Raw genomic sequence first — 26,217 nt, 5'->3', positions numbered from 1 at the left:
AGAGTATTTCTTTGGCCAGCAAACACAATGTGGGTCAGGCAGCTTTGGTGCTTCTTATTTACAGCATTTCTGTATGTGGAAGACACAGGCCCTTGTTTAACCACTTGTTTTCTGAAAGGCACCCAAAGCAGCCCCCTGCCCACTTGAATCCATGTGCCATGGCCAGCTTTCCCCCACTAAAGCAAGGCCACTCATCTTCCAGTTGTACAATAAGAAGTGTCCAAGCAGAGAGCTGCTTGTACCCACTCCCACAATACCAGGCTCTCCAAACCAGCGCCCTGTTCCTGCTGGATGGTGATCCCTTCACACTGCCCTGCTTGCTGCCTCTTTGCAGGGCTACAAGTGACCTCCACACCACAGCCAAACCAGAGACTGCAGGAGGGTCACTAATTACCAAAGTCATCTTTTTTGTGATTAAGAAAGGAAAACATAACCATTAAGACCCTAATATGGTAAAAACACAGCAACAAGGAAACATGAACTGAATACTTTCTCTAACCCTTGCTTAAAAACAGCATTAAAGTCAGCTGACTCAGCCGTATGACCTTGCAAAATTACTATTCATTAGAACAGTTTTGGATAAATTCAGTCTAGTTTCACATTCGCACCACACACGATCTAATATTTTGTAAATTTTTGTACTTGCTATTAAACCTCATCTCCAAGAAGAAATGGGGTTTCTGAACTTGTCTTGGGCAGAGCATTCCTCCTCCCCTACCCTCCAGCTCCTCAGGGCATACTACATAGCCCCAGCATCCGCGTGGTACGAGCCTGGGAGCAGCAGCAGTGCCCAGACCCAGCTCCGTCCCCCTTTCCTACAGGGAGCATATGAATTTTTCTCTATCCAAGTCTTAACTACTGTTTGTCCGCAGACTTGTAAAATATGCTAAGAAAAGCCTAATGAGACACTGATCTGGCACCCAAATGCTCTCCCCCATCCATTCCCCCAGCAGGCCATAGCCTGTGCAGCACAGGCGCTGAGGCTGTCTGGTTGCCAGTTCTCCGCGGAAGGAAGGAAGGAAAGTGGGCGGGTGGGCGAGAGTTGGAACCGGTGCTACGTCGGCACAGGGCTGGCTTGCACATGCCTGCAGCTGCTCACTACTAAAAAGTACATCTGTACACACAAAATACACAGAGAGCACAAATGACTGCAGGTTGCCAGGATAATACTGCTTCCTTCATACCAAGATTTAATAAGTGATAAATAAATAAATCACAGCTCTTGAGGGGACTGACACACACTTGTGAAACCCTACACAATTAACCCAATCTTTCACATTTCCAGGTTGCCAAACACCTGCACATTTAGCAAACTCTCAATTTACTCATCTTACAAAAGCACTCTGAAAACTAGCTTCTGCCCAAAAAGAAAAAAACAATAGGGGAAATCCAGGCAAAGCTGGAAGAAATATTGCATATTTAACTCCATTTTACAACTGGAACAGGCAGGTAGCCCTAGACTGAGCAATCTGTACAAAGTTGCTTGAGAAATTTGATGGGGAAGAATTAGTTGAATCAGACAACTGTCATCACAAGTTCAGCAGCCCAGCATCAAGCCTCCTGCCCTCCAACCCAACACCAAGCTCTTGCTGAGGGCACCCCAGGTGCAAACTAAGGGAGCTGCACTAGTTGGAAGCCCACAGTTACCCAGCCTGCTGATGCTTGGAGAGACTACCCATGTGGCAGGGTCTGCATCCTCTGATATATTAAAACCATACTTTTTAAAGTACTTCAAATACTTGCAAAATCTGAATTAGGTTCCAGGCTGCAAATATTCACATGCATTTTTAGCTTTCTGTGCAACTAAATCAACCATATTCAAATAATCATTTTTACATCTAACCTTCACTATGTACATAAATATCTACAGAACTGAGACTTTGATTTTCTTCCCTTGCGCTCCCTGAATCACCTGGTTCTCAGGCAGTTGGGGTCAGGGAAAGGAGCTGCTCTGTCAGTTTCATGCATCGGCCCTATCCTTCATTGCCTGGCTTGCAAACAGAGGAGGCGCAACGTGGAAATCTAAAACCCCAAGCTGCTTTTAAGTGGTTAGCATTCTGCAAATACATTGTCAAGGAACTAGACTGAAACTTGAACAACTGTACATATTTTGAAACCTCACCCAAATGAATTTGAGCAGGCTACTTAGTGGATGTGGTAAATCCATTTTAATCTTTTCCTACAAAAAGCTTAGGTAGGAGTCAGCCATGAGCCAGCTCATGTGCCTTCAGTGGTGATTTCCACGGTGCTGCACATGAATAAACCCTTGAACTCTACAGACAGAATGAGTTCCAGGATTAAAAACACTTAAGTATTTAATAGTCTAATCTAAATTTTATTCATTATGATTATTTTATTCACAATGATTAAGAGCTTGAAAGATACAAAAAGTTCCAGGAGCACAAGCAGCAGCAGTGCTTTCCAGATCCCCAGAGCGGGGCAGGATACCACACAACACTGCCGGGAAACAATGCCACAGGTCCATGTTGCCCCCGTGACCCGCACAGAGCAGCTAAACTGCCAACTGCCCAGCAGCATCCCGCAGTCAGAAGTACAGCTTGGTCAGTTTTAGCCTCATACTTCCTAGCTTCTTCATCAGGCAGAAGAAACATTTTAAAAAAAAGTTGAGTTAACAATGATAACACCAAAGCTACTTTTACAGGTTTGTTTATGCAAAATGTATGTTTGTTGTGCTGGTGCTCAGCTGCTTTAACTATTTCCTCCCGTAGGCCAGCTCATCTGCCAGCTTCCTCTGCTCATGTGTAGAGCCTTTGAGAGAGAAATAGGACAGAAAAAATGCTCTCAAGCATAAGCATTCTGGCTTTAAAGCCACAAAGCCTGACAGAGTGATTCACTAACTGTCAGAATCCCCCAAGCAATTTTCTCTTAAAAAGAAAATTCAATATTTATTTTGTGCTTAGATATAAATAACGTCTGCTGTAAGTTTTTATTAACTTGTAATGCACTGAAGTCTCATCATTAATTTCTGGAATCTGCAGAAATCCCACAGCCATCAGAAAGCTACATCCCTGCAAATTCCAGCCTGGTTTTCCTCATATTCCGTGAACAGATACAAGCTCTCTGGAGAAAGCAGTGAAAGGAAAACCAAATATCTGTATACAGACTGACTTTAATAATACACTGTGAGAGTTTGACATATAAACAAGAAAGATTTTAAGCACAGTTTCCCTAAAGTTAGTACACATACAGTCACAAAATATCACGAGTATTTATGGAAGCTTATGCTATGTTACCCTTGATATACAGACATTTAGAATGATTTCTGTAGGTGATTTTATCAGGATATAATGAGAACTATCAATTATGAAAATAGAAAGGAAGACCCCTGCAAAATGAGTCTATATCCTTTATTTTTAGATGTCACGGAATCACAGAACAGTTTAAGTTGGAAAGGATTTTTAAGATCATCTAGTTCCAGCCCCCTGCTATAGGTAGAAACACCTCCCACTAGACCAAGTGCTCTATAAGCATGAAATGAACTTGAAAAACTTCAAATCATTTGGCAGGGATATCTGGATGTCTTGCTTCATATTAGTGGAAAAAGTCACATTTTCAAGAATTTCATGCATTGCATTTTATAAAATAGATGCTTGTTTCAGGCATTATCAGTCACTTGATAAAAATATGCATTTTAGTACTTTTTTTTTTTTTAATCTAAATAAAACCCTGAAGGAAAATTAAGGTAAGATATGAAGATATACATGACTGGGTTTTGAGCAGATAATTTTAGTTTTGGAATCATTTTGACTTCATTTAAAAAATTAAAAAGGTATTTTTAAAAGCTATTTTGTAATAAAGGTCAGCTGTACAGAACACCTGCAAACAAAGCTACCAGCTGCATTCTGATCTGAACACATTTTTCTTTATCAAGCACTTTATGCTGTACTGCACCCAAAGAGCAGTCGACACTGAATCCGCTTACCACACAGGGACACTGCAACAGCCCCTGCACACATGTACCCACTAACTTCAGGCATTAACAGCATGCCAGAGGAACACTTAGTGAGATGCCTGCAAGTGTCCCCAGCTAAATGCATGCAAGTATTGGCCAATTTAAGATTCTTACTTGATTCTTCCCCCAGGTCAGTGAGGCATCCCACAGACAACACACACACACCCACAACCAGAGCAGCAAACTGCAATTACCAGAGCAATGGGGCCACTTGCGATCTGGCCTGCAAGCTGAAACCCCACACCAAGCTACAGAACAACAGTAAAAGCAAGCTGCACAACATATAGTATGCCATGTTCTTTTGGGAACTTAAGGAATAACAATTGCAACTGGCATTTAATCAAGCCATGTGGCTTAATGACAAGGGTTATCTGTACAACAGCGGTGCACAGGAGCTCCAATCACTGCACACCGTGGGAAAGACGTGGCTCCTGCATGGCCCTCCCACAGGCTCCAGCCCCAGCAGGAGCTGCTGCCAGCAACCATCAACACAGCCCCAGAAAGCAGCTGCCCACCCAACCTGCCCCACATCACCCCAGGAAGGGCAAGTGCCAGTGGGAACCTTCAACTGTGCAACAGGAAGCTCCATTCCCCTGCAAAGGCTGCAGGCTCAGGCCTCACTGTTAACTCTGTGATGCCATACTGCGGCTGTACCTGCCAGATCTGGGGAGCTTTGCACCCTCTCAGGTCACAGACTTGTTCAAGGGTTTGGCCAAGAAGTATACAAAGCTCCTTGGCCAAGCAGTAGCCTGCAGCCTGCACAGGCACAGTCCTACAGACCTACCCTCTTTGTTTACTGTATTCCTGGTTTTAGGACTCTGAACTAGTTCCTGTGGCTGTGTTAACCTAGGGAGGGTTGCACATAAACTATTTCTATTTAGTGAGACTCTGCCTGCCCCCAGCTACAGATGCTCCAGCATTAGCAGGAAAACAAATTTATGCAAATTAAAGTACTGTGGTTTTTATCACTCAATTCAATCTATTTCTGAGTTGGGTTCATTATTCTTGGCTAATTGCATGGATCCATCCGACTTCTTGATTTGGGAGCCCTCACTCCCAACTCCACGCAGTCAGGCCACTGCAACCACATTCACACCACAGCCCATACAGAGAGCCACAACGGCCAAAGAGAACCTACACAGGAGCACAGGACAGTTTTTGTTTTCTCAATGGGCTCACCCGAGTGATTCATCATGCACCTGCACAAACACTGATGGTAACACAATGTAATAGTGCAAATGACAACAGCAGGGAGCCGGGAGGATGAGGCAGTCCCAACAAGGCCACACTGCAGCAGGGGAGATGGAAACAACCTTTCTCACAGCACAGCATATTACTACTGGGCATCAGGATACCGCTTCCACGACATTAGCAACATGGTTTACTCCTGACCAGGAGAAATAACCAAGAAAAACTTGGTGAAACAATGCTGCCCTGTTCTCAAGCCAGCTTTCTAACTCGTCAACCTCCCTTCCTGGTGCCACCAACACTGTGCCAGCAGCACAGCCCTGTGCCTCCTCTAAGACATGCCACTCGTCACTTCCACAGGACAGGACAAACAATATAGCCACAGTGAGACAACTCAGCTGAAGCCCTGTACAGCTGGCTGCAGAGCTGACACAAGTGTGTGCCCTCTGGCTTATCTGCTGGACATCACCATACCACCCAACTTGGTTTCAAGCTGGGATGGAGTTGATTTTTTCTTTCAGAGTGTCTCAAATGATGCTATGTTCTGGCTTTAGGAGAAAAACAGCATCAATAAAGCACCGATGTCTTAGTTGTTGCTGATTTGCTCGGGTTTTTTTTCTCCCCAGTTCTCCCCATGAGCCCACTAGTAGATGGGGAGCAAAAGAAGGGCTACGCAGTGCTTAGCTGCTTGCTGGGTTAAACCACACTCCCAGCAGCCAGGTAAATGGTACCCTTCAACAAATGGCCTGCCTAGGGAGGTGGTTGAGGCACCATCCCTAGTGCTGTTCAAGAAGCGTTTAGATGAGGTGCTAAGGGATCTGATTTAGTAGTTGGGTAGGGATGATGATAGGAGGATGGTTGGACTAGATGATCTTGTAGGTCCTTTCCAACCTTATGAACCTATGAACCGCAGTACTACATCAAGTGAAGCTGGAAAGAGGCTCTTGCCTCCTGTTTTTCCAGCACAGCCTGGTACCAGCACAGGGGACTGGCCCTGCAGTCAGCTGTTATCAATGGCAACTAACCCAGCTGTAAATTAATCTTGATGAGAGGAAAAGAGGACAATGACTAAAAGCACTTTCCTATAAAAAACAAAACCCTTTATCCCATCAGTGTCCTGTTCCCCCTGACCATGAATCACACAACCACAGACCTTAACAGAGCAAACATCAAGGCAGAAAAGATGCTTTCAAAACAAAACCAGCTGATCACAGACACACAGCCTAACACTGGCTGTTCCTGGGGCAGCGTGGGGGGTTACAGATGTACATGCGCACAAACAAGGACTTGCAACTTCAGGTAGATCCATGATAACCCCATACATAAAAGATGTTTAAAGCACCATCTTCAGAGTGTTTTATTTGTATGCTTACAATACAAGACAGCTGTTGTGGTACATGTTATACCATAATCATGAGCAGAGCAGCAAGCTCCATCCAAGCTCTCGCAGATGCTTGGACACAACTCTATCAGCAGCACACCTTCAGCAGCACTGCTCACGGGGGGCCCACATTTATACTATGCTGCATTTCAGAAGTGCTCAGCTCCAGGTGCAGCAACCCCAGAGAGCCTCAGTCTCCACCCACCCCCAGCACTACATCGCAGGACACCGTTAGCTATAATTACACTGAGATGCCTCTGACACTTTTTAGTGTACAAAAACAGTTCAGTTGCCAGCCCATCACCATCTGTTTCCTATCATTATTTAATTAAAATACTTTTCATTTCTTTAATGATAGAAGAGTAAAATTGTTTTCTACCATGCAGGCTCCTCACACCCCCCCAGGCAAAGGCTAACAAAGCAAGCTGGTTTTAAGACAGCCAAATCCAACCCCTTCTCTTCACCTTTCTGAAACGCTGTTTCAAAGTCTCCAAGGAAACAAAATAAAACAACTTGTCATCTGCAAAAAGCATTAGGGCTTTCCTCACAGAAGGAGGAAACTCCCCCTTGAACATGCCTGTGATGAAAATGAAGGCCCAGTACACGCTGTGGTGATGGCACAAGGCTGAATCTGCACCACTCCCAAGCCAGACTCCCAAGTGCCCAGGAACTGGAGCACACAAAGAAAGAAGCAGCAGACTCAGAGCACTTATCAGGAGCAAGCTCAATAATTCTTACCTGAAAAGTGCTGTTTGCAGCCATGTGCCGATTTGTCAGTGCTCTCACTGCTCTTGCCTCATGATTTATGGTGCTCTACCCAGCACTGAGCCTTCGCTTACCGTCCTCATTTATTGCCTACAGCTGTCATTCTTACCAGCAGCCCTACCACCATCACAGGTGAGGTACCAAAAATCTTTAGTGAGCACCTAGAGTTGCAGCTTTAATGAAACCTGCTCACAGGTGCTATTTAAGAGTCAGAACAACAGCACAAAGTGCATCAATTAGCATGGACTTGACCAACCAAAATTATGGCAGGCAAAACTGTTTACTCAGAGCTGCCTCCAAAGGATAGATAGTCCAGCAGTCCTACATACAGCTGCTGGGTCATAGGTGTAGTTAACAACAGTGCCCTCATATCAAAGCCTTCTGACAGGTTTTTAAAAGCAGACTAATACAGATTCAGCAATTTCATTGTTTACAGCCAAAATACCACAAAAGAGATAAATCCAGCTACATTTTCTTTACCATGTATTTTTCCCAGCCAGTTGTTTTCCCTCTTTTTTCAGCATCTCCAAAAAATCTGCTGCATCTACCTGTTCTGGACTGATCACTTTGGAGTGGGGAAGCAAGCATGACACCCAGCCATTCCAGTTGTAAAAGCTCTTGGTGCATGCCTGGTTGAAAAAGGTGTGCAGTGCCCTGGGCATGGCCAGCAACTGCAGCAGCCTGTGGGCATAACAGGGCTGCTCCCAGACCCACACAGCACATCACTGAAAGGAAAGGCAATAGCCCTGGAGCTGAGTCTGCTGGTGTTTTCATGCATGCACTGAAGACCCAGCTCCTGCAGTCAGCTGACAGTAACAGCATCTCTGTTTATTTAATGAGTTTCTAGAGCTTGTGATTGTGGATGAAACTTGAAAATACAAAACTCAAACAAGCCCCTAAAGCCAAACCTTGCAAAAGGCAAGTCTATTGCTGTTCTGAATGATTCTATGGGCCTGGCTTCTGGTGTCCAAGTATTTTAAGGCAGGCAATCTTAAGTTAGGCTGATCAGTACTCCGAGCACTAAAGCCACAGTTCTCTACTCTGAGTTCTTTTCTTCAACACCATCCAGGCTACACAGCTTGAAAATGACACTCAAAGCAAAAGCAACAATTGTGAATTTACAGTCAGAAGGTAGCCTGAAGGCCATCATTGTCATAGTCAAGCTTTATTTATAGCTTAACAGACAGCGTCAAAGCTACAATTTGAGCATGTAGCCCTCTAAAAGAGAAAAGTGGTGATGCTCTGCACTCTGCCATGGTAAGGTACCCACGACCAGAGGTAAACACAACGCATGCAAACAAATACAATGCATGCAGTTGCCAACTGCTAGTCTCTCTCCATGTTCCTGTCTCCCCAGCCAAGATGATTGGGTCACATTGAGAGCAGCACACAGCAACGAGCCACAGCTGTGAGCCACAGCAAGCCCTTAGCTGGCGTGCAGCAGTCTGCTCTCAGGTTAAGGAACAAAATCTGCTTCTAAATAGAGCACTAATTGGAGTGCATTTTAGAGTTCAAGCATATTCGACCTTCAAACTCTTCTGAGGATGCATTTTGTTAATTTAAATCCACAGATTACCTTTTGTCTTCCTGCAACACTTAATAGTTCTTAATTAGTAACGTACTCTCTTCTAGTAGAAAACAAGCAAAAGGTAGACTCCCCTGTAATTTAACTTTATACGCATACATACTTTTAACTTAAGCTTCTACTCTTTTTCTTTCCTTCTTCCCATGTGTAACTGCAAAAAGTGCAAATCTATAGAAAATACTCTGCACTTTACATGAGAAGTGTGCATTCCACCTAAGGCCTCTACATTGGCCTTCAGCATGGAGAAGTTGAACCAAGACACACAACCCCTTGGCAGCGTAAGGCCCCTCTGAAGGGAGAAGCGAGGTCTCAGTCACTGGCACTCACGTGCAGCACCTAAGAATCTCTGTAAGAAGGGACAGGGGGCTCCCACTGCTGAGCACATCCCTGACATTCCTCATTCTGGTCAATCAGTCATTGGAGAATTAAAAAAAAAAAAAACTAAAAAAAACCAACCCACTTGACAACTAGGAAGCTTGCACTGATTATTACCTCAATTTTCTTAATATTGCACTATATATATTTACTGGCAACAGGAAAAAAAAAATCAAGGTTGTCCTCTCAGCTGCGTTGAGTTTGGAAATTTAAACTATAATCGCTTTTAGATACAAACACAGATTCACATCCTATCCTCAGCTGATGGCTGTGCAATCTGATCACTCATGCATGTATGGATGGCTCGTCACTGACAAACAACCTGACTCCTCTGCTTGTGCAACCTGCATTACTCACACAGCAGCCTTGGCAGAGGCAGGCCAACATATGTTAATTGCTGGGTTGCATTATAATAGGTCTAACATCTTGTTTCCCATCCAAGGTTTTATAATAAATGGAAACAACAGTCTCTTTGGATACAGAACTACGTATTTTCTATCTCAAGCTAAAAATATTCTATGTTAAAAACACAAGAAGATCAACTGCCAGAGAATTCCTGCATCCTCTGAGCCTCTTTGGGGGAGTTTAATCCTTACTAAACAAAGATGTCAGACAGCCTCTGCAAGAGATTAGCATATGTGCATCGTATTTCATTTCCTACAAGTTATTCATAAGTCAGGTGCAGTGGTGAGAATGGAGCTTGACTTCCCAGTCCCTCATTACCTCAATGGGAAGTTTATCAGGTGAAGCTGTCTTCAACAGAACAAAGCGTAAATTCATGAACATCAAAAAACACAAACAGAGCAGAGATATACTTAAAAATATATTTCTCATATGACAGGAGATATGAACTACGTTTCTTCCTTCTATGATTTAGTATGCTGGGATATTGCTAGGACAAGACACTGGCAACATGACAACTATTTCTGATTTACATTTCTCTTTATTGAGAAAGAGGTGTTGAGGGCTATAGCCACAATTTCAAACAAAGGAGAACGAATACTCTGTGCCGACATGCTGCTCCCTTTTGGATAATTGAACTCAAAGTTTTAAATCAAGATTTAAATCATATGACTCCATAAAATTGGCAGCAAACATTTGAAATTTTGGTGGGATTTTCAAAAGAGCAGTATTCCAATAATAAGTACCAGTACAAGACTTTTTTCCACAACGTATTTCATAAGGGGCTCATGCATTGAGTAAATAATTCATATACGCACTTAGAATACAAAATTTAATGAAATGAAATGCTGTCTCTCTTGGAGAGACATGGGATGAGTACAGCACGGCACAGGACTGGGGCTGAGCTGGGGACAGAGGGCAGGAATTATATTTATCTTCACGCAATTAAACAAATCTAATGAGGGAGTTATCACAGGGCCGTGACCAGGGACGTTCAGAGCCCGGTCCCCGGTTGTTTACCAGCTCCTTGCCTGCAGCCTGCAAGCAGCAGGACCTTGCCGTGCTGCAAGCCCCAGCCGGCAGCAGGCAGATGGTGGCAATAAGGAAGCTATCGAGCCGCCTTAGTCACCATAGCAGAGCCCAGGAGCTTCTGACAGCAGCCTTGCTGCCCTCCCTTCACTCATTCCAGCTTGCTAATGTGTTTACCTGCATGCAGCTAGCACTGCCCATTACAGGGCAAACATGCATTTGTTACACGTGCTCATTTGGCATCATGAGGAGTTTGTGAGGACCACCATAGCTATGCGTGGTGCTGAAGCCAGAGAGGCAAAGGTTGAAAAATAGTGCACTGAACAGAGCTCAGAAGGAGCAACTGCATTCTGCTATCCTAGAGGCAAGGTGCCAAACTGTTCAAAATGGATGCTTAATGTAACAGTGTGTTAACAAAAGGAACTTCAACAGACAAATCAGAAATTTCATGTTTTTGCATTTATTTAGAGACAAATTGACCCTGATATTTCGCTTAAATAAAACACCCAGCCCTGAGTATAAGGTGCCCATCTGCTCCCCCCTACCTCAAGTCCCAGCTTCAGACCCCTGGCAGATGTCTTCCCCACTCCCCAGGCCCCCTGGCTGCTGGTTACCTCACAAACAACCTGCCAGGAATAAAGGCAGAATAAAAACGATGGCAGTCATTGCTGGCTGCCACCAGCAGTTGCCATAGCTTTTTCGTCCCTCAGCAAAGAGCAGCAAGGCCAGTGCCACAGAGATACCCACCTTACCCACACACTGTGGTGCCAACATCCTTTGCAGGCCTTGGAGCCCCCCACGTGCCATATCCCCACCAGGCCCCACTAAGTCAGAACCTTCCTCTTGTCCCCAGCCCACCCAGTCCCCTAGGGGCACGGCACGGGACTGGAGCTGAGCTGGGGACAGAGGGAAGGGCAAGAGGCAGCACCATGCCTGGACATCACCCACAGCTAGGGCTGCGTGAGCCTGCACGTTCCAGCTCGCGAGGTTGCTGGAGCTGAGTTTTAGGAGGCACCACAAGTGACCTAAAATAACTTCTCCTTACATAATGCTGTTATGATTTTAATGTGCGAGATGTCAGGGTTTCACAGTGCCAAAAGCCAGAGCTATGCATTCAGCTGGAAAGCCAGGAGGCTCCCATGTCGAATGCTATCACGCTCCAGCTGGACTGCAATCTCCGACTTTTTAAACAGTGATGTAAATCTGGGGAGAAATCTCATACTTGAGAGGAGAACAGGAAAAGATTCACGCATTGTTCTTGTGATTAATTTTTTAAATAGCAACTGAGAGCAGCTTTCAGTGTCCCATACCAAAGCAGTTCTTTCAGGAAGAAGAGCTAAAGAACCTCTGGACATGAGGAAGCCCAACATGCTTGCAGTGAGCCAACCATGCAAGTGTAATGGACACACTGTGCTCACACAGCCTCAGCTGGGCCACCCATGGCAGCCATGATACTGCTGAACACCAGCAGCAGCCAGAGGGCACCAAGACCTTCCAGCTCCACAAAGCACCCACAGATACCAGGATTCGAGGACCATCTGCAGGATGACACTTCATAGGCCTGAAGTCTTTTTTAGAAGCATTCCCCTCCTTAAAAAAAAAAAAAAGGTTAATCAAACTAAGTGCACTAACCTGTGCTGAGAAGAGGAGGGAAGAAAAGCTTCCATTGAAAAGGCTGGGTGGGGAGCACTAGGGCACTGCAAGAGAGGCCAACATAAGCTGCACACCAGCTGTAAACAAGTTAACTTCTGTGATCCCACTGCTGGGAAAAGGGCCACAGAGCACTGAACAAACACAGACTTACAAGCAGGACACCAAGAGATCAGGCAGGCTGCCTGACAACCACATCATTCTTCTCTCCCCTGCAAACCTGTAGGATAATAAGCCCTCCTCTCTTCCTATATGGTGAAATATATAAACAAACAATTCTTCTGAGAATGCAATGTCAACGAAGTATTTAAAAATGCTGTTTAAGCTGCTATCCTGCTATTTTTTCCCCTCTGTTTTAGGGGAGATGGGGGAGGAAGCAGCGTTGAAGAAAAAAAAAAAGGATGGAAAACAAAACGGAACTTCTGTTGTCCTATGAATGTTAGAGCATTAAAATGTAAAAGCAATGGTGCTGGTTGTCAAACCACTCCAGCTGGGCAGTGGGACAGACAAACTGCCCACACTCCCAGCAGGCAACGTGCCAGCATGGGGGTCCTGCAGCCCAAAGCACCAGCAATTTCTCACTGCTGCTCAGCCCCTCCACTTTGCTTTTACCCTGTCACACCTCTAAAATAACTAAAGGCAGATGGTAACCTTTGAGCTGTAGGACATGTGGTTATCAGGTGGGTGTTGGATAACACTCCAAATCACCCCATGAGAACAGCATGGGGAAGCAACTGAGCTGCAGCAGTACACAGAAGAGAAGTTGTAAGAACCCTCATGAACTTAAAGTCATTTTGAACCTTTGGTAAAGCATAAACTATGCTGAAAACAGGGAAATCCCACTCTTTCAGCACTCACTACTGTGAGCCAGGCACTTGGCAGGGAAGCCCAGCCTCAGTCCTTCTGACCCCCAGCTGCCCTACTGTGCCCAGTCCTCAATGCCTGTGTTCATAGAATGAACCTGTGTTCCATCAGTTCATCTCCATTTGGAACAGGGCTTCATAAACAAGAGGGAGCAACTTGTCCTTCAAAATTTCCAATGGAAATCCAGGAGGTGTGCATTTCAGGGCAGCCTAAAAGGCTCTGCTGTTCTCAGAGGGAATCAGAAGCACGGCCAAGAAACAGTCAGATATTCATCAAGGGAACCGTTTCTGCTACTAAATGGCCAATTGAAGCCCCTACTATTCTGTCACATATCTGTGTTATCACAGCCCCAAGAAATAAATCATTTTGATTAGTTATGAGAATATCTGGAAATCTCCAAGAGACTGATCTGAAACTTGTCAACATATTTCTGTTCCTCTTGCTCTTCAAACACTTGTCTCCATCCAATTGGCAAAGATGTAAAATGGCATTGTCCAGGTACAAAGAACTCCAACATAGCTGAGGCAGATCCTACCCACATTTGTGCACTGGACAGATCAAGCAGTTGGTGTTCTCCAGTCACTATCATCCTGCCCACCAACACAGGACTCCAGAGCAGTTCTGAGTTACAGCCTGGGGCACTGGAAACAGATTTGAGGACAACCAAATAAAGACAGCAAGCAACTCCAGTGCTGCCTTTGCACGACGCTATCAGGCACATGAAGCCTGTGACTTTCATTCTCATGCTAGCTCTGACAGCACTCCAGGATTACATATGGGTTAGAGTTATTTCCATTTCCAAAGCCAGACCCACAGCAATGCTGCTCTTCTACAGCTTACCAAGTTCCAGGTAGCACAGTGTGCCTGCTCACAGCCAGTTCCCCAGCAGCTGGAGATCTGGGGGAGATGTGAGCAGAATGGCCATGCTGATAGGGTGGGCAGCCCAACATTGTCCAGGTATGGGCACAGAGCTGCAGAAAGGGGTCTCCTCAGCAGGACAGCATCAGATTTAGAAATCAGCTCATCACCATCTACAGACATATAAGTGGTATATCAGGAAGGAAAACAAGCAAAGTCCTTATGAAGACAAACAAGAAAAAGAAAGGGAAATTCAAATCCAGTTTGATGAAACTTCCATAGCTTACAGCATCTCACCAACCTATGGCTTTGGAGCATCCACCATATGCCTCCACCCATACTGAACCAATAGCCTTCCTGCACCACTCTGGGAATCGGAGCTGCTCCACTGAGTCAAAACAAAAACCGACTGTCAATAAAGGGATATACTTCCCACATTTATCTTAATGGAATACTAACATAATAGCTAATAAGGTACTACCTCAATACTAATGCACATACAAAATATAAAACAGTTCAATTTATTTAATTATCTAATGAAAGGATGCATGGGTCTCTGAGTGCAGATACTTGATTAGATCCTAAACCCTGTCTCAACAAGTGCCAACCTGAAGCCCTTCCCCTTGGTAGGGATTGTGTTTGGCTGTTCCAGGACTCAGCAGAGGGGCACAAATTGCTTTTCCTGTCGTCTATTACAGGTTCAAAAATCATAAGCACCTGAAGGAACTGTGGCCTGGACCAAATGGTTGCCTACCCAGGGCTTCCAAAGGGAACATTCCGCAATGAATGTCTTTTTTAGAAAAACTATTCCTTGCCTAGTAAGTTAATCTGTGTTGATACTTGCAGGAGAAATGATGGAAAGTGACTCTGCCTACCTAAAAATAACTTTTATTTTTTTTCCTCCTCCCAGATACATAATATCCATAGCAATTTCTCCTGCTTAATAAGGGGTAGTAACACCGTACAGAGATCCCACACCACACCTTCACAGACCACACAAACTCCACTGCATCTTGAAGTAGCTGAACCCAAAATAACACATAGCAAGTGTACAACCATCCTCTGATCTCATAATACACTACTGCCTCCAGCAGTTGAGCTGTGGAGATCCTTTACGACCCCTTGCTGGACATTTCTCTCACGGCCTCTATTACCTTGAAATACTTCAAATGTTAACCAAGCACAGTGCTAATGATCCTGCAAAAGCCAATGGAAATAAATAAAATGAAATCATTACCTAAGAAGTTTTCGCTTTCAGAAAGAAAAGCAGAAGAAAAATCAATATGACAAAGCAACATTCCAATTCACAAATCTTGTTTTTGAGCCAAAGACACCATTTTAAAGCAGAAACAATCCCTAATACCACTGACACAGCTTCAACTTACCATCAGTGAGAAAGCTGACAAGCCTAAAATCAGGGAAAGGAAAACACATCTGAGCAGCAGGTATCTCAGTGTCCGCACACAGCATTGCTGCGCTGCATAATGTGATTTCTCATAAAAAAGATTTAAATACATAAGGAAGACTTGTGCTCCTTGTCCCACACCAGGCAGTAGATAAGAGCAAACACAAACCAATCCACTATTCTTAAGCAATAGTCTTACCCCTCTGCCTGTAACACAGGATGGGATTTCACAATAATGGGTCCAATGAGGAGCAAAGAAATCAGCCAAATGAACAGTGGTCTCACCTGCCCTCACAGGCAATGGCTGCAGCCCTACCTACACACCTGTGGGAACCAGGCGTCCAGGTCGGCCACCTTGTATCCTGGCCTTTTTGAAGAGCCCGGCTGTAGAGTGAGGCCTATCAGAAACACTGGAGAAGGCAAACTGAATTCCAACTTTGTTTCCAACCTGAGATATATTTATCTTCCTTTTCAAGACTGAAACCAGACTCTCTAGCTGCTAACGCCAACACCAAGCTGCTACAAATGAGCCTACATTGTCTCCAACTGTAGTAACAGTGACGAAACTGTCACCCACCAGGTTTAAGAAGTTCTTCTGTTATTTGTTTTTTTTTAGTCTCCACAAAACCTTTGGGGAGATCTGGGGTGAAGTGCAAGCAGCTCACAAGAAAAGTTATGAATGGAAACATGATGTGCAGAGCCCTCTCCCTTCAGCTTCCATAACCAGTGCTGACTGAGACACATCTCTTAGATGATGCACAAACTGATTTGTCATCTTCTGTGGATTTCTTAAAATAGTCTAAAACCGGAATTTTGTACCGCATTAACACTGCACATCTCAGGCAGCACAAAATGCTCTCTGTATATACACACAGCAACTTGCTTCTTCCCTGGAACAAAGTTTCCATTGATCCTTTGCCACAGTCTCAATTATTGTTTCTAATCATGATCAATGTTTACTTAAGGTATTGTGGCCCGTAAACAGTGTACACAATAACAGCATCTGTCCACACTGACAGGAGTGCCGCTGCCAGGTTAGATATCTGCACTGACTGCTCCTGAGGGTGTTCCTCTTAAACTCTTGACAGCCCCAAATAAGTTTAAATTACAACTTAGAGTCATCTTTACATCTGCACTACTTTTTGAGGTAGCATTCTCCTGAGCAGATAAAAATCCCAGGCCTGGCTACTAAACCACAGGGAATTTTCATTGTTTTAAGGTGTGATCCCAAAGGCATTCAATTTTCTTTAGATTTTGGGGCTAGTTATGCTTTATAAGTTGATGAATTCTGCAAAATTTTTGGTCATCTTTGTATCCACAGGAATAAAAATATTAGTTATTTGCTAATTATACATCGATTAAATAAGAAGAAGAAAAAGAAAAAAGTAGAAAACAAGATATTTTTCCTAAGACGCTTTAAAGCAAAGATAGAAAGGAAAAGGTCCTTGACTCCAGGGTATGTGGAGCATTTCAAGTCATGTTTTCCATCCTCTCATTCCAGCAATAAGCGGCCTTTTCTCTCTCCTCCCCCAGCCCAACACACAGCCCCCAGACGCACCCCGCTACCCCATAGCCACACGTGCTCAGTGCAGAGCCAGCTTTCAATGTGCCTTTTGTTTGATGGCTGGTGTTTCAACATCCTCAACTTGAACAGAGAAAGGTCAGAGTGAGTCTTCTGGCATTCACAAACCTGAATCGGGGCCCGCCAAGACAAGATTGATGCCATAGTAAATTTCTCTCTTGCGAGAGAAGGAAGAGGAAGTTTGAACCAGAGACCATCCCCGTTGGTGAGCAGAATCCTGCTCTTCCACAGGCCGCCGGGGCACTACCATTTCACACTGCTCCCTGTGAAACTTCTCTGCTCCGAGCCCCCACCCACAGAGCCGTGCACCCAAAGCGGGGCTCCCGTGTGCCCCGACCCCTAGCCCGCTCCCACCCCTGAGTGTCCCCACCGGGGATCGGGGCCGTCCGCATGCGAGGCCGAGGTCCCCCAGCCTCGGGGGAGCCGCTGCTCAGGATTCCTTAAAAGCTTTGGCACTTCGAGGCGCTTGGAAGCACTCAAGCAGAGCTGGGAGCCAGAGCTCCGCCACAGCATTAATGGGCTTTTGCCCTTTTAAATTTTATAAGCCTGTCGCCTTTCTGAAGCGCGCAGTTTTATTCAGAGCCCTAAATGGCCATTTCGTATTTAAAAGGAAACCTGCATAGGTAGCACCCTACAACTCCCTCGGGTCATTCATCTCCCCCGCTCTCCCACTGTCTCTTAGGAAACCTTTGATAGAGCATTTGTTCAGGCTGCCAAGTTAAATCCTCTTCTCTCATGTCAGCGCATTGAGAAAGGGCCGGGGCAGCGCTTCGCTCGGGCCTGCGCAAGTCAATGGAGAAAACCCATTCCTCGGGCACTCCGGAGCCATTAAGCCGTTTGCAGATTATTAACCGAAGCACAAAAACGTACACGGGCACGGGCAGCCGGCAACGCGGGGCTGTGCCTTAAGTTCGCTGCGGTCTCGAGAAATTCTCCGCACGGCCGCGATGGGGAACGCTCCCTCCGCCGCCGCGCTGCCCAGCGGGACCCCGCGCCCCGCACAAAGCCGTTCCGCCGCGCTTTGGGGTCTCCGCTGTCCCCAGCGCGCACATTGCACCTTTAAGAACTGGCTAACGTCGTCTGCAGCTGGCACCAACAAAACCCGAGACGCAACGCCCGCTCCGGCGCCCCTCATCGAAGCCTGAAAGGCAGCACCGAAATGCAACTTCCCACGTGCGAAACAAAGTTTGCAGTCGAAAATCCCGGTTGTGGCCCCGAGCAGCCGGCGCCAGCTCGGAGCAGCGCGGGGTTCGGGCAGCACTCGGGCTCGAGCAGCGCCGGGGCCGGCCGGCTCCGCGCGTGTTTACATTCCTGGAGTGGCTCGAGCCCCGCGCTCCGCCCGCCCCGCTCCCCTCCGCAGCGCCGGGCAGCGCTTTCCCCGTTCCCCTCGCACAAAGGCGGCCGGGCGGAGAGCGGCGGCCGGGCCTCCCCCCCACCCCCAACCTCCCCGGCCCCTGCCCTCGGCCCCCTCCCCTCCGCCCAGCGGCTTCCTGGACAGATGCACCGGGGAGGGGAGGGGAGGGGGGGAGGGGAGGGGAGGGGGGGAGGGGAGGGGAGGGGGGGAGGGGGGGCGGCAGCGGGAGGAGGCGGGGGGCCGCTCCTTCCTCCTGCCTGCCGAGAGAGGCCCCGGTCCCAACTGGCTTTCAAAACCCAGACATAAGGAATTTCCACCCAGGCGAGCTTCCCGCAGCCCGGAAAACGGCCGCAAGCTCCCCCGCGCGTCTCCCTGGCCAAGCGCACGCCCGCGGCCCCGGGGCTCGCCGCCCGCCCGCCCCGACGGCGCTCGCTCGCCCGCCCGCCCGGGGGCAGCCGCCGCCCCGGCCTCGAGCCCCGAGCCCCAGCCCCTTTTGTTTTGTCGGCCGGCGGCCCCACGCCGCGGCAACTCGTCCCGGGGCCGGGACCCGCAAGGGCATTCCCGGCGCGGGGCCGCCTCCCCGCCGCCGGGCTCGGCTCCCCGCCCGCCCGGTGCACCCGCGGGGCGCTCCCCGCCCGCCGCCCGCCCCATTGTTCGCGCTCCGCCGAGGCGCGACCCCTGCCCAGGCGCGGAGCGCGGGCGGCCGCCAAACTTACCTTAGCTGCACGGCGCGGAGCGGCACGCCGGCTCCTCTCCCCAAGTGCCGCGCAGCTCTCCGGGGGGGATTTTTGAATAGGTTTATTATTATTATTATTCCCCCCTTTCGCCCTTCTCCCCCCCGCTCGCTTTTTCTTTCTCTCCCCCCCCCCCTTTTTTTCCCTTGCCCACAGACAGTGAAAAGGAGCTCAATGTTAGTGGGTGAGTAAGTGAATCAACTAGCAGAGAGCACAGCAAGTTGAAGTGTCAAATTACATTGGCTATTCTATTACCAAAGGGCCATGCTTTGTGGCTGCTGGCAAAATCTGTCCCAGATTCCTATCTGAAAGGGAGCTGCCTCCCTCCTGCGGGGACGCTCTTCCCTCGCCCTCTCCCTTCCCCTCTGCCCCCACCCGCCAAGCACCCGGAGTTAAGCTGAGAGCCGAGTTAAAACACAAATATTGTCTTACAGCGGGTTTAAGGCGGGGAGTCGCGTTTAAGCCTTCCTGAATGGCACGCACGCAAAGAGAAGGGAAAAAAAAAAAAAGAGAGAGAGAGAGAGAGAGAGAAAACCCTTCCACTCTGGAAACTGAGAGCAGGCAAATATCCTCCCTGCTGAATTGCTGTTATTAAATAGAGGGAAACCACCCCGCAACGAGCGCGCTCCGGAGCGTGCGGTGCCTCCGACTGGCGCGGCTCGTTGCGTGGCCGGGGGAGCTGCGGGCGGGCGGGGGCCGCCGCCCCGCGGGGTGCATCCCGGCCCCGGCCCCGCCGCCACCCAGGTAGGAGCGAGCCGCGACACGGGGGGGGGGGAGGAAGGGGGTTGCTCGCCCCGGGGGGAAGGGGCGGCCCGGAGCAGGCGGGGCCGGGGGGCGGCCCCGGCGGCGGGGGGGGCGGGCGGCCCGGGGCGCTGACGACGGGGCGGGTGTGGGGCCGGGTGGGTGTTTTTTTTTTCCCGCTGCCGAGGAAACGCAGCGCGATTCCCAGCGAGACAGCGGCGAGGCGCCGGGCTTGGCTGACAGGCGCCGATGTGCTGAAGCTTCTACCCCCCCACCCCCACCGACGCCCGCTCGCAGCGACGTTCCGCGCTTCCGGCGGCCGTTAGTGCGCCCCGCACACCCACCCCGCTCCAGCGGGGCTCCCACGTTCCGCAATGAGAAGGCGCGACCGAAGCAGCGGCCCCGCACCGCCTGGCTGCCGGCGGAGAGGAAGGTGCCGCAGAACGAGGGGAGGGAGGTTTTTATTTTTTAGTTTTTTTCCTCCCTCTCCCTTTTTATCTGCCTCGCTGTTGCCCGCCCGGGCAGAGCCCCTCCGCAGCCCGCGTCGCACTGCCCTGGGTCGCCCCCCCGTCCGCCCTCCCGCCGCTCCGCGCGGCTCCGGCTCCGCGTTTTGCGTGCGGCCGCGGTGTCAGCCGGGGAGCGCCGAATAACAAAGGCAACTCGGAGAGCCGCCGCCGCCGCGCGGCCTGCCAGTGACGTCAGGGAACAATGCCGCTGCCAGCCGGCCGCGCGCGCCCGCCGCCCCGCGCGCGCCCCCGCGCCCTTAAAGGCGCCGCGTGAGCCGCCGCTCCGCAGCCGCCCCCGTGCCCGCCGCTGCGAGGACGCGGCCCCGGGAGAGCGGGCGGCAGTTTGCGGAGGGGCTTCGCGCCCTGTAACCGCGCGGCTGGCGGCTGCACCGCAATACGCCCGTTTGCAATTAGCGTCTCGTAAGGCAGCAACGCGCTGAGGTGTCACAACCTCTGGCTCAGACAAAGGCAGGGGCGGGCGGCGGGCTTGACGCGTCGTTGCTCCGAACCGGCCTGAACGATAAGGTTGGCCATTAAACGCAGCCCGCCCGCCGCACGTAGGCCCGGATACGCAGAACAGCGGGGCCGCGCGGAGCGGCGGCGGAGCAGTCACCGCCATCGCCGCCCGCGGTGCCCGAGGCGGGTCTGCCAACCTCGGCCGTGCCACGCAACCCGCGGCGGCCCGAGACGCCGCCCCCGTAGGATCGCATGTTAAAGCAGAACCTCCCCCCGCCCTCAGCCGCAGTTGAAATGAGTTCTGCTGCTGTCGTAACTCGTGCTACGGCCACACACCGGGATGGAGCTGGTGAGGCGGCACAGAAGCTGGGCACGCGCCGTGCCGGCTGAGCGCTTTCGGCTCTCTGCAGCGTGGGGTGCACTCGGGCAGGAGTCCGACCGCACGCGCACCCACTGCTGCTGCGATCCCCAGTCCAGGGTAACCCAAAGGAGCACAGCGTGGGCTGTGGCTTGACGTACCTCTCTGGCGATTGTATGGGCTGATTTCCTACCACCATCTGACACCAGCAGTGCCGTCCTTCCAGCTACCTGAAGCATCGTGTGAACGGCCCAGGGCAGCTGGTGCTGCCCAGACGCGAGGCCTTTCTGAGCCCTCACCCAACTCCCACCCATCTGACAGCCCGCTGCTCCCTCCTTGCCACAGCCTGTGGGGCCTATCTCACATGGAGCAGTCCAGCTGGTGCTGCCTCAAACCAAAGGAGATGCAGTCTTCTTCTGACTTACACAGAGCCACAGGAGCAGCGCCACTAACATAGCACTGGGAGAGGCAACCTAATGGCCAGGTGGCTGCTGAAGTCTATGACCATTTTCATCTCTTATGGAGGAAAAAAGCGCAGGACTTTTGTGAATTCTTTATGAAATTACCATGCAAAGACGCTAAGGAAATATGCGGTTATGCAACTGGAGTCCTAGAAGAAAAAGTAAACAATTTTACTGAGAAAAACAGATTGAAAACAATTATGACATTAAGAAGGAAGTGGCTGGAAGTTTGGGCTCTCTCTTTTTTCCCCCTTCCCTTTTGAAACATAAGAGCGTATCAGCACTTTTTTTGGTCATTGAGGGAACGCATCTCACAAGCCAAGCCCTTATTTGTGCCAAACTTTTGCAAGTTATTCAACCTGCTGAGAAGCCCCCAAGCCCCCATGGTGTGCTGCTGAAAGGCAGCTGGCATGACCGAGCCCATGGCCTTGCATACACCATGGCTCTGAGACCACCACTGTGTCCAGGGCTCTGCTGGGCATGGGATGTCCTTTGTGTAGGATCAAGCTCTTCCTCACAGCATTATGCCCAGCCCTCCTTGGAATACCATGCTAGGTTAAGCAAGGTGACTTGGCTAATTTGGCAAAGGGAATGAAGCCTTTAAAAATGTTATGTGGTGAGATAGCAGTAAAATCCAGGATGTGTGCCTTCAAGAGTCAAGGATACAGCTTGAAACAGAACAAAATAAAACCAAACAAAAAAAAACACACAACAAAACCAAACAAAAAGAGCCCAAAGAATAGGAAGAGAAGGCACACCATGTGATTCTAAGTTACTGAGAAGGAACTTCACATGTGAGCTGAGGAAATGCAGCATTGTAAACGTGCTATTTATATAGTGCTGAAAGTGTACTTTTACAGGGACATAAACACTCTTCACTCCAGTGCATATAATCTGCCCTTCTGAAGCAGATCAAGACAGTGCCCTGTTAGAGCCAATTCAGTCAAAGTTAAAACACCAAGAAAATCTCAACTTTGAGAAGTTTCAAACCAGAATTTGGTCTGGGCTGAAGTCACTCAACTAGTCCAAGCTTTCCCATAAAGATTAAGATCTTCCAAATACTGAAGGCAAGACTTGTAGGCAGGGACTGTGATCACTTCTGTTGTGATTAAACTTTTTTCTTTTTTCTTTTTTTAATAAAGCTGCTTGTACAGACTCAGGAGGAAAAAGTGAAAAAGAAAACAAAACCTTATCCAAGCTTAAACTCTGGGGAATGTACTCAGGCAGAATATAATTAGCAAAGCACTTTGGCTATCTTCCAGCTGTGTGCAACACCATACTCTTGTAAAAGAGCACCCAAGGATTTTGAATGACCACAAATAATGCAATCATGTAACCTTATGTAAAACCAGACGGGCACATAACTACCCTGAAATCATTTCATTCAATATGTTAGCAGAGCTGCCCATGACGTGGATTCTTGTTTCATAGACAGACAGCAGTATTTCTTCTACCATTTGACTACCTAACGCCTGATTTTGAAGTCTTTTTTTAGCCTGAACTGAATTTTAAATGCAAAAGATCATGAGATTTAAAGAAGAACAAATGCAGACATTTGTAGTGTATGCATGCTAAGGTCCAAGATTTACCTCTGTTTTTCCTCTTGTCTTCAGGTCTTACATGACTCAGTTATCAAGAAAAGATGTCACATACCACCAGCACCAACTGGAAAACATCTTGGTTGAACCCTGATCTGAGAGCTTTAAAAAGAGCCTAAAAGAGCCAGCCCAACAGCATTTAAGGAGACCAGCAAGTGAAGTGTTACTGCAAGCAGAGCAAGGACTGCTTCAAATCAGACAGAGCTTGCCAGAACGTAATGGTGGCTTGCAACACTGCTAATCATGCTGAATAAAACAGAGCTTTAAACACTTCCAGGACTAGATACTCAATGGATCCTACCATTTAGCATGTGGCATAATTTTTTTTTCTAACTAACTGTATTTTGTACCACAAGGGATGGATAATACAATTTTGGAAAAAAAAAAAAAGAGCATAATATATTAATAAATAACCATAAGTTGTTTACATAAATTAACATTCTGGGGCATGGGATTTTTTTCAGCAATCGCCATATCAGTCATAAAACATGCCTGAGAGCCCAAAGTACTACTTCATTGCATTTAGCAGCAACAATTAGCCTCTCAATTTTTCACTGTTTTAACAGACATGATAGCTTTCTACTGTGAGAATAGGTTAAAAAAAACCAACACAACGAACACAACCAAAAAGCTGGCTCTTCTGTAAAGCCATACACTCCACAGGCTTACGTGCAAAAAGCCTGAGCTGGGCTTGATGAGGTGAAGGAAACAAACAGGCAGCAGATCATTTTTCTTCCTATGTGAGGGACTACCAATAGGAGAAGGAGCAGCAAGAAGTTTTGTTGCGAGTCTCTCTCAGAGGTACCAGAGGCAATTCCTTGCAGCTGAGGTCCGGAATAAGGGCAGAACTGGAAACAACAGGAAAAGGTGTAGTCCTTAATGCATCACTTGCTGTATTCCATTGTCCATGAGCCAATAGAAGTAGAAGAAAATCCCAGAGAAGAAGAGCTCAGAGAACTACTGAGTTAGCACATCTAATGCTTTCATGATGGCTTAAGTCAAAATTGCCCAGAATTCTGGGTTTTGTTCTGGTTGGATATTATGAAAAACTTCTCTGAAGAAGTAGTAATGTATTGGAACAGGATGCCCAGAGAAATGGTAGAGTCACTGTCCCTGTAGGTGTTCAAGAAGCGTGTATATATGGCACCTAGGGATGTGATTTAGTGAGCACTTTGCTGGACGAGTTGACAGCTGATGATCTTAGAAGTTGACCTGATGATCTTAGAGGTCTTCTCCAACCTTAATGATCCTATGAATTTTTACATTCAATAATCTCTGTAAAACAGCATAAGTTTAGCAAAAGGGAGTATTTGTGAGCTGGAACATTTTCTCTTTGCAGAAGATTAATCAAGATAAATAAGTCATTTGGAAACACTTGTAGTAGACATTCAGGTAGACACAGCCACCACAAGGCACAAAACCACATCAAGAGTACTCACATTTTATAGACTCCTGTAGATCCAGGACAAGAGAAATGCAGCTGTGAAAGAAACTGGGGGACTCCACTCAGGTGAACTGCAGTTGTGAACAAAGATACAGATACATTGTGATGCAGCACAGTCACCTCACAATTTGGATAATTAACCTATGGGTAATCAAGTATTGATGGCATTGCTCTAACTGCAGAAGCTATGTCCTAGAAACATTATTGAGAATATCCATTCTCTATTTTCACTTCCTAGAAGCCTGATTTGGACAGCTGACTGAACTACTTCCAGCATGTCACTGCTCCCAGCACGCCAACCAATGTCCCTAAACACATGGTTGCTTCCAGCAAGGGAGAGAAAAGGAGGACAGGGCTACAGATGTTCTTCACGCATACAATCAACACAGCCCTCCCCCACCAAAGTTTAATAAGGATTGTTAGTACATCATTGTAGCTGGTAATTGTGTAGGTACACATGGTAATTGCATGTATTTGCACTAATTATGTAAATGCACAATAATTAAAGCTCCAGGGTTTTCATGGTAAATTTTTAAAACACTCATGGATTTGTCATGGCAGAAGTGTCAGTCATGTAACCAAGTGGGGAAGGAAAGGAGGAGGAGGGTCAGGAGTACACATTTCTTAAATAAAAACACAGATATTTTTGAATAAATAACTGGAGAGAGGATACTATTTTATCATCAAACAGAGCTGTCATGCCTGGGCAGTTCTTTCAGACTCTCTCATCAGTTAGAATAATAATAATTAAAAATTAAAAATAAAAATGATTTTCACATTAGGTCAGAACTAATGCTCAAGTACTCCCTGCTTTCTGTCCTGGCTTTCCCCTCCCATCCCAGCTTCAACCCTTGCACAAGCCGCAGCCAGGCAGCTGTTGCCTATTAGCTGCATCACAGTATATGGCTACAGAGGGAAGGGTACAAGTGTTGGTTTGCTTGCTAGGCTTGTTTGTTTGAAGAAGAACAATTATCCTACTATCTCAAGCAGAGTGGAACAATTCTATCTTGCCCTCAAAAATTTAAAAGCTGAAAAGATGTCATTATGTATTTTTAGCGTTGTTTTTTTTCCTATACATATAATTTCTATACATATGCATTATGCAAAATACGTGCTGATTTCCTGTTACGGTATATAATTCTACAATTTTTTGTCAGTGCTTTGTTTTAAATGAAACAGAGGAACACATAACAAACTTGTCTTGAATTGTCTGCTTCCTGACATGTAATGAAATTCTTTATACCAACCCTACTTCATTTCTAGATTTCTTTTTCTTTTGGCAGCTGGCATGCAGCAGTTAGATCCTATCTGGTGTGTAGAGCAAAAAGAATCCCAAGATGTGAATAACTTGCAAAACTTTAAAAACCTGGCAAAATCCCAAACGCAGGTGAAAGGATGTATGAAACATTACAGGGCTACTGTTACTGGGGTTTGTTTAAATGCTGAATAAATTCAACTGAGACGTTCATAATTATTTCTATTCAGACTCTACAGTCTTGTGGGGAATG

General features: G+C 47.4%; 1 protein-coding gene and 1 long non-coding RNA gene across 5 annotated transcripts in view; one reads left to right on the top strand and one right to left on the bottom strand.

The window, feature by feature from the left end:
- ZMIZ1 (zinc finger MIZ-type containing 1) overlaps positions 1-19,258 on the bottom strand; it is a 325,535-nt gene extending 306,277 nt beyond the window's left edge. For all 4 annotated transcript variants that reach the window (XM_065746678.1, XM_065746680.1, XM_065746679.1 and 1 more), the window contains exon 1: positions 19,128-19,258. The gene's annotated coding sequence lies outside the window, so the exon portion shown is untranslated. The remainder of the gene's footprint in view (positions 1-19,127) is intronic.
- A 4,098-nt stretch (positions 19,259-23,356) lies between these two features.
- LOC136055089 (uncharacterized) lies at positions 23,357-25,159 on the top strand. The gene is made up of 2 exons (XR_010622804.1): positions 23,357-24,132; positions 24,948-25,159. It is a non-coding gene; the product is annotated as an uncharacterized LOC136055089 (long non-coding RNA).
- Positions 25,160-26,217: the final 1,058 nt, after the last annotated feature.

The sequence above is a fragment of the Cyrtonyx montezumae genome, unplaced genomic scaffold (assembly GCF_038088225.1).
Source record: "Cyrtonyx montezumae isolate F1298 unplaced genomic scaffold, pur_monq_1.0 scaffold_4, whole genome shotgun sequence".
In the NCBI taxonomy this organism is placed as follows: domain Eukaryota; kingdom Metazoa; phylum Chordata; class Aves; order Galliformes; family Odontophoridae; genus Cyrtonyx; species Cyrtonyx montezumae.
The sequence above is the reverse complement of the archived record's forward strand: the minus strand, read 5'-3'. Positions and strand labels throughout refer to the sequence as shown.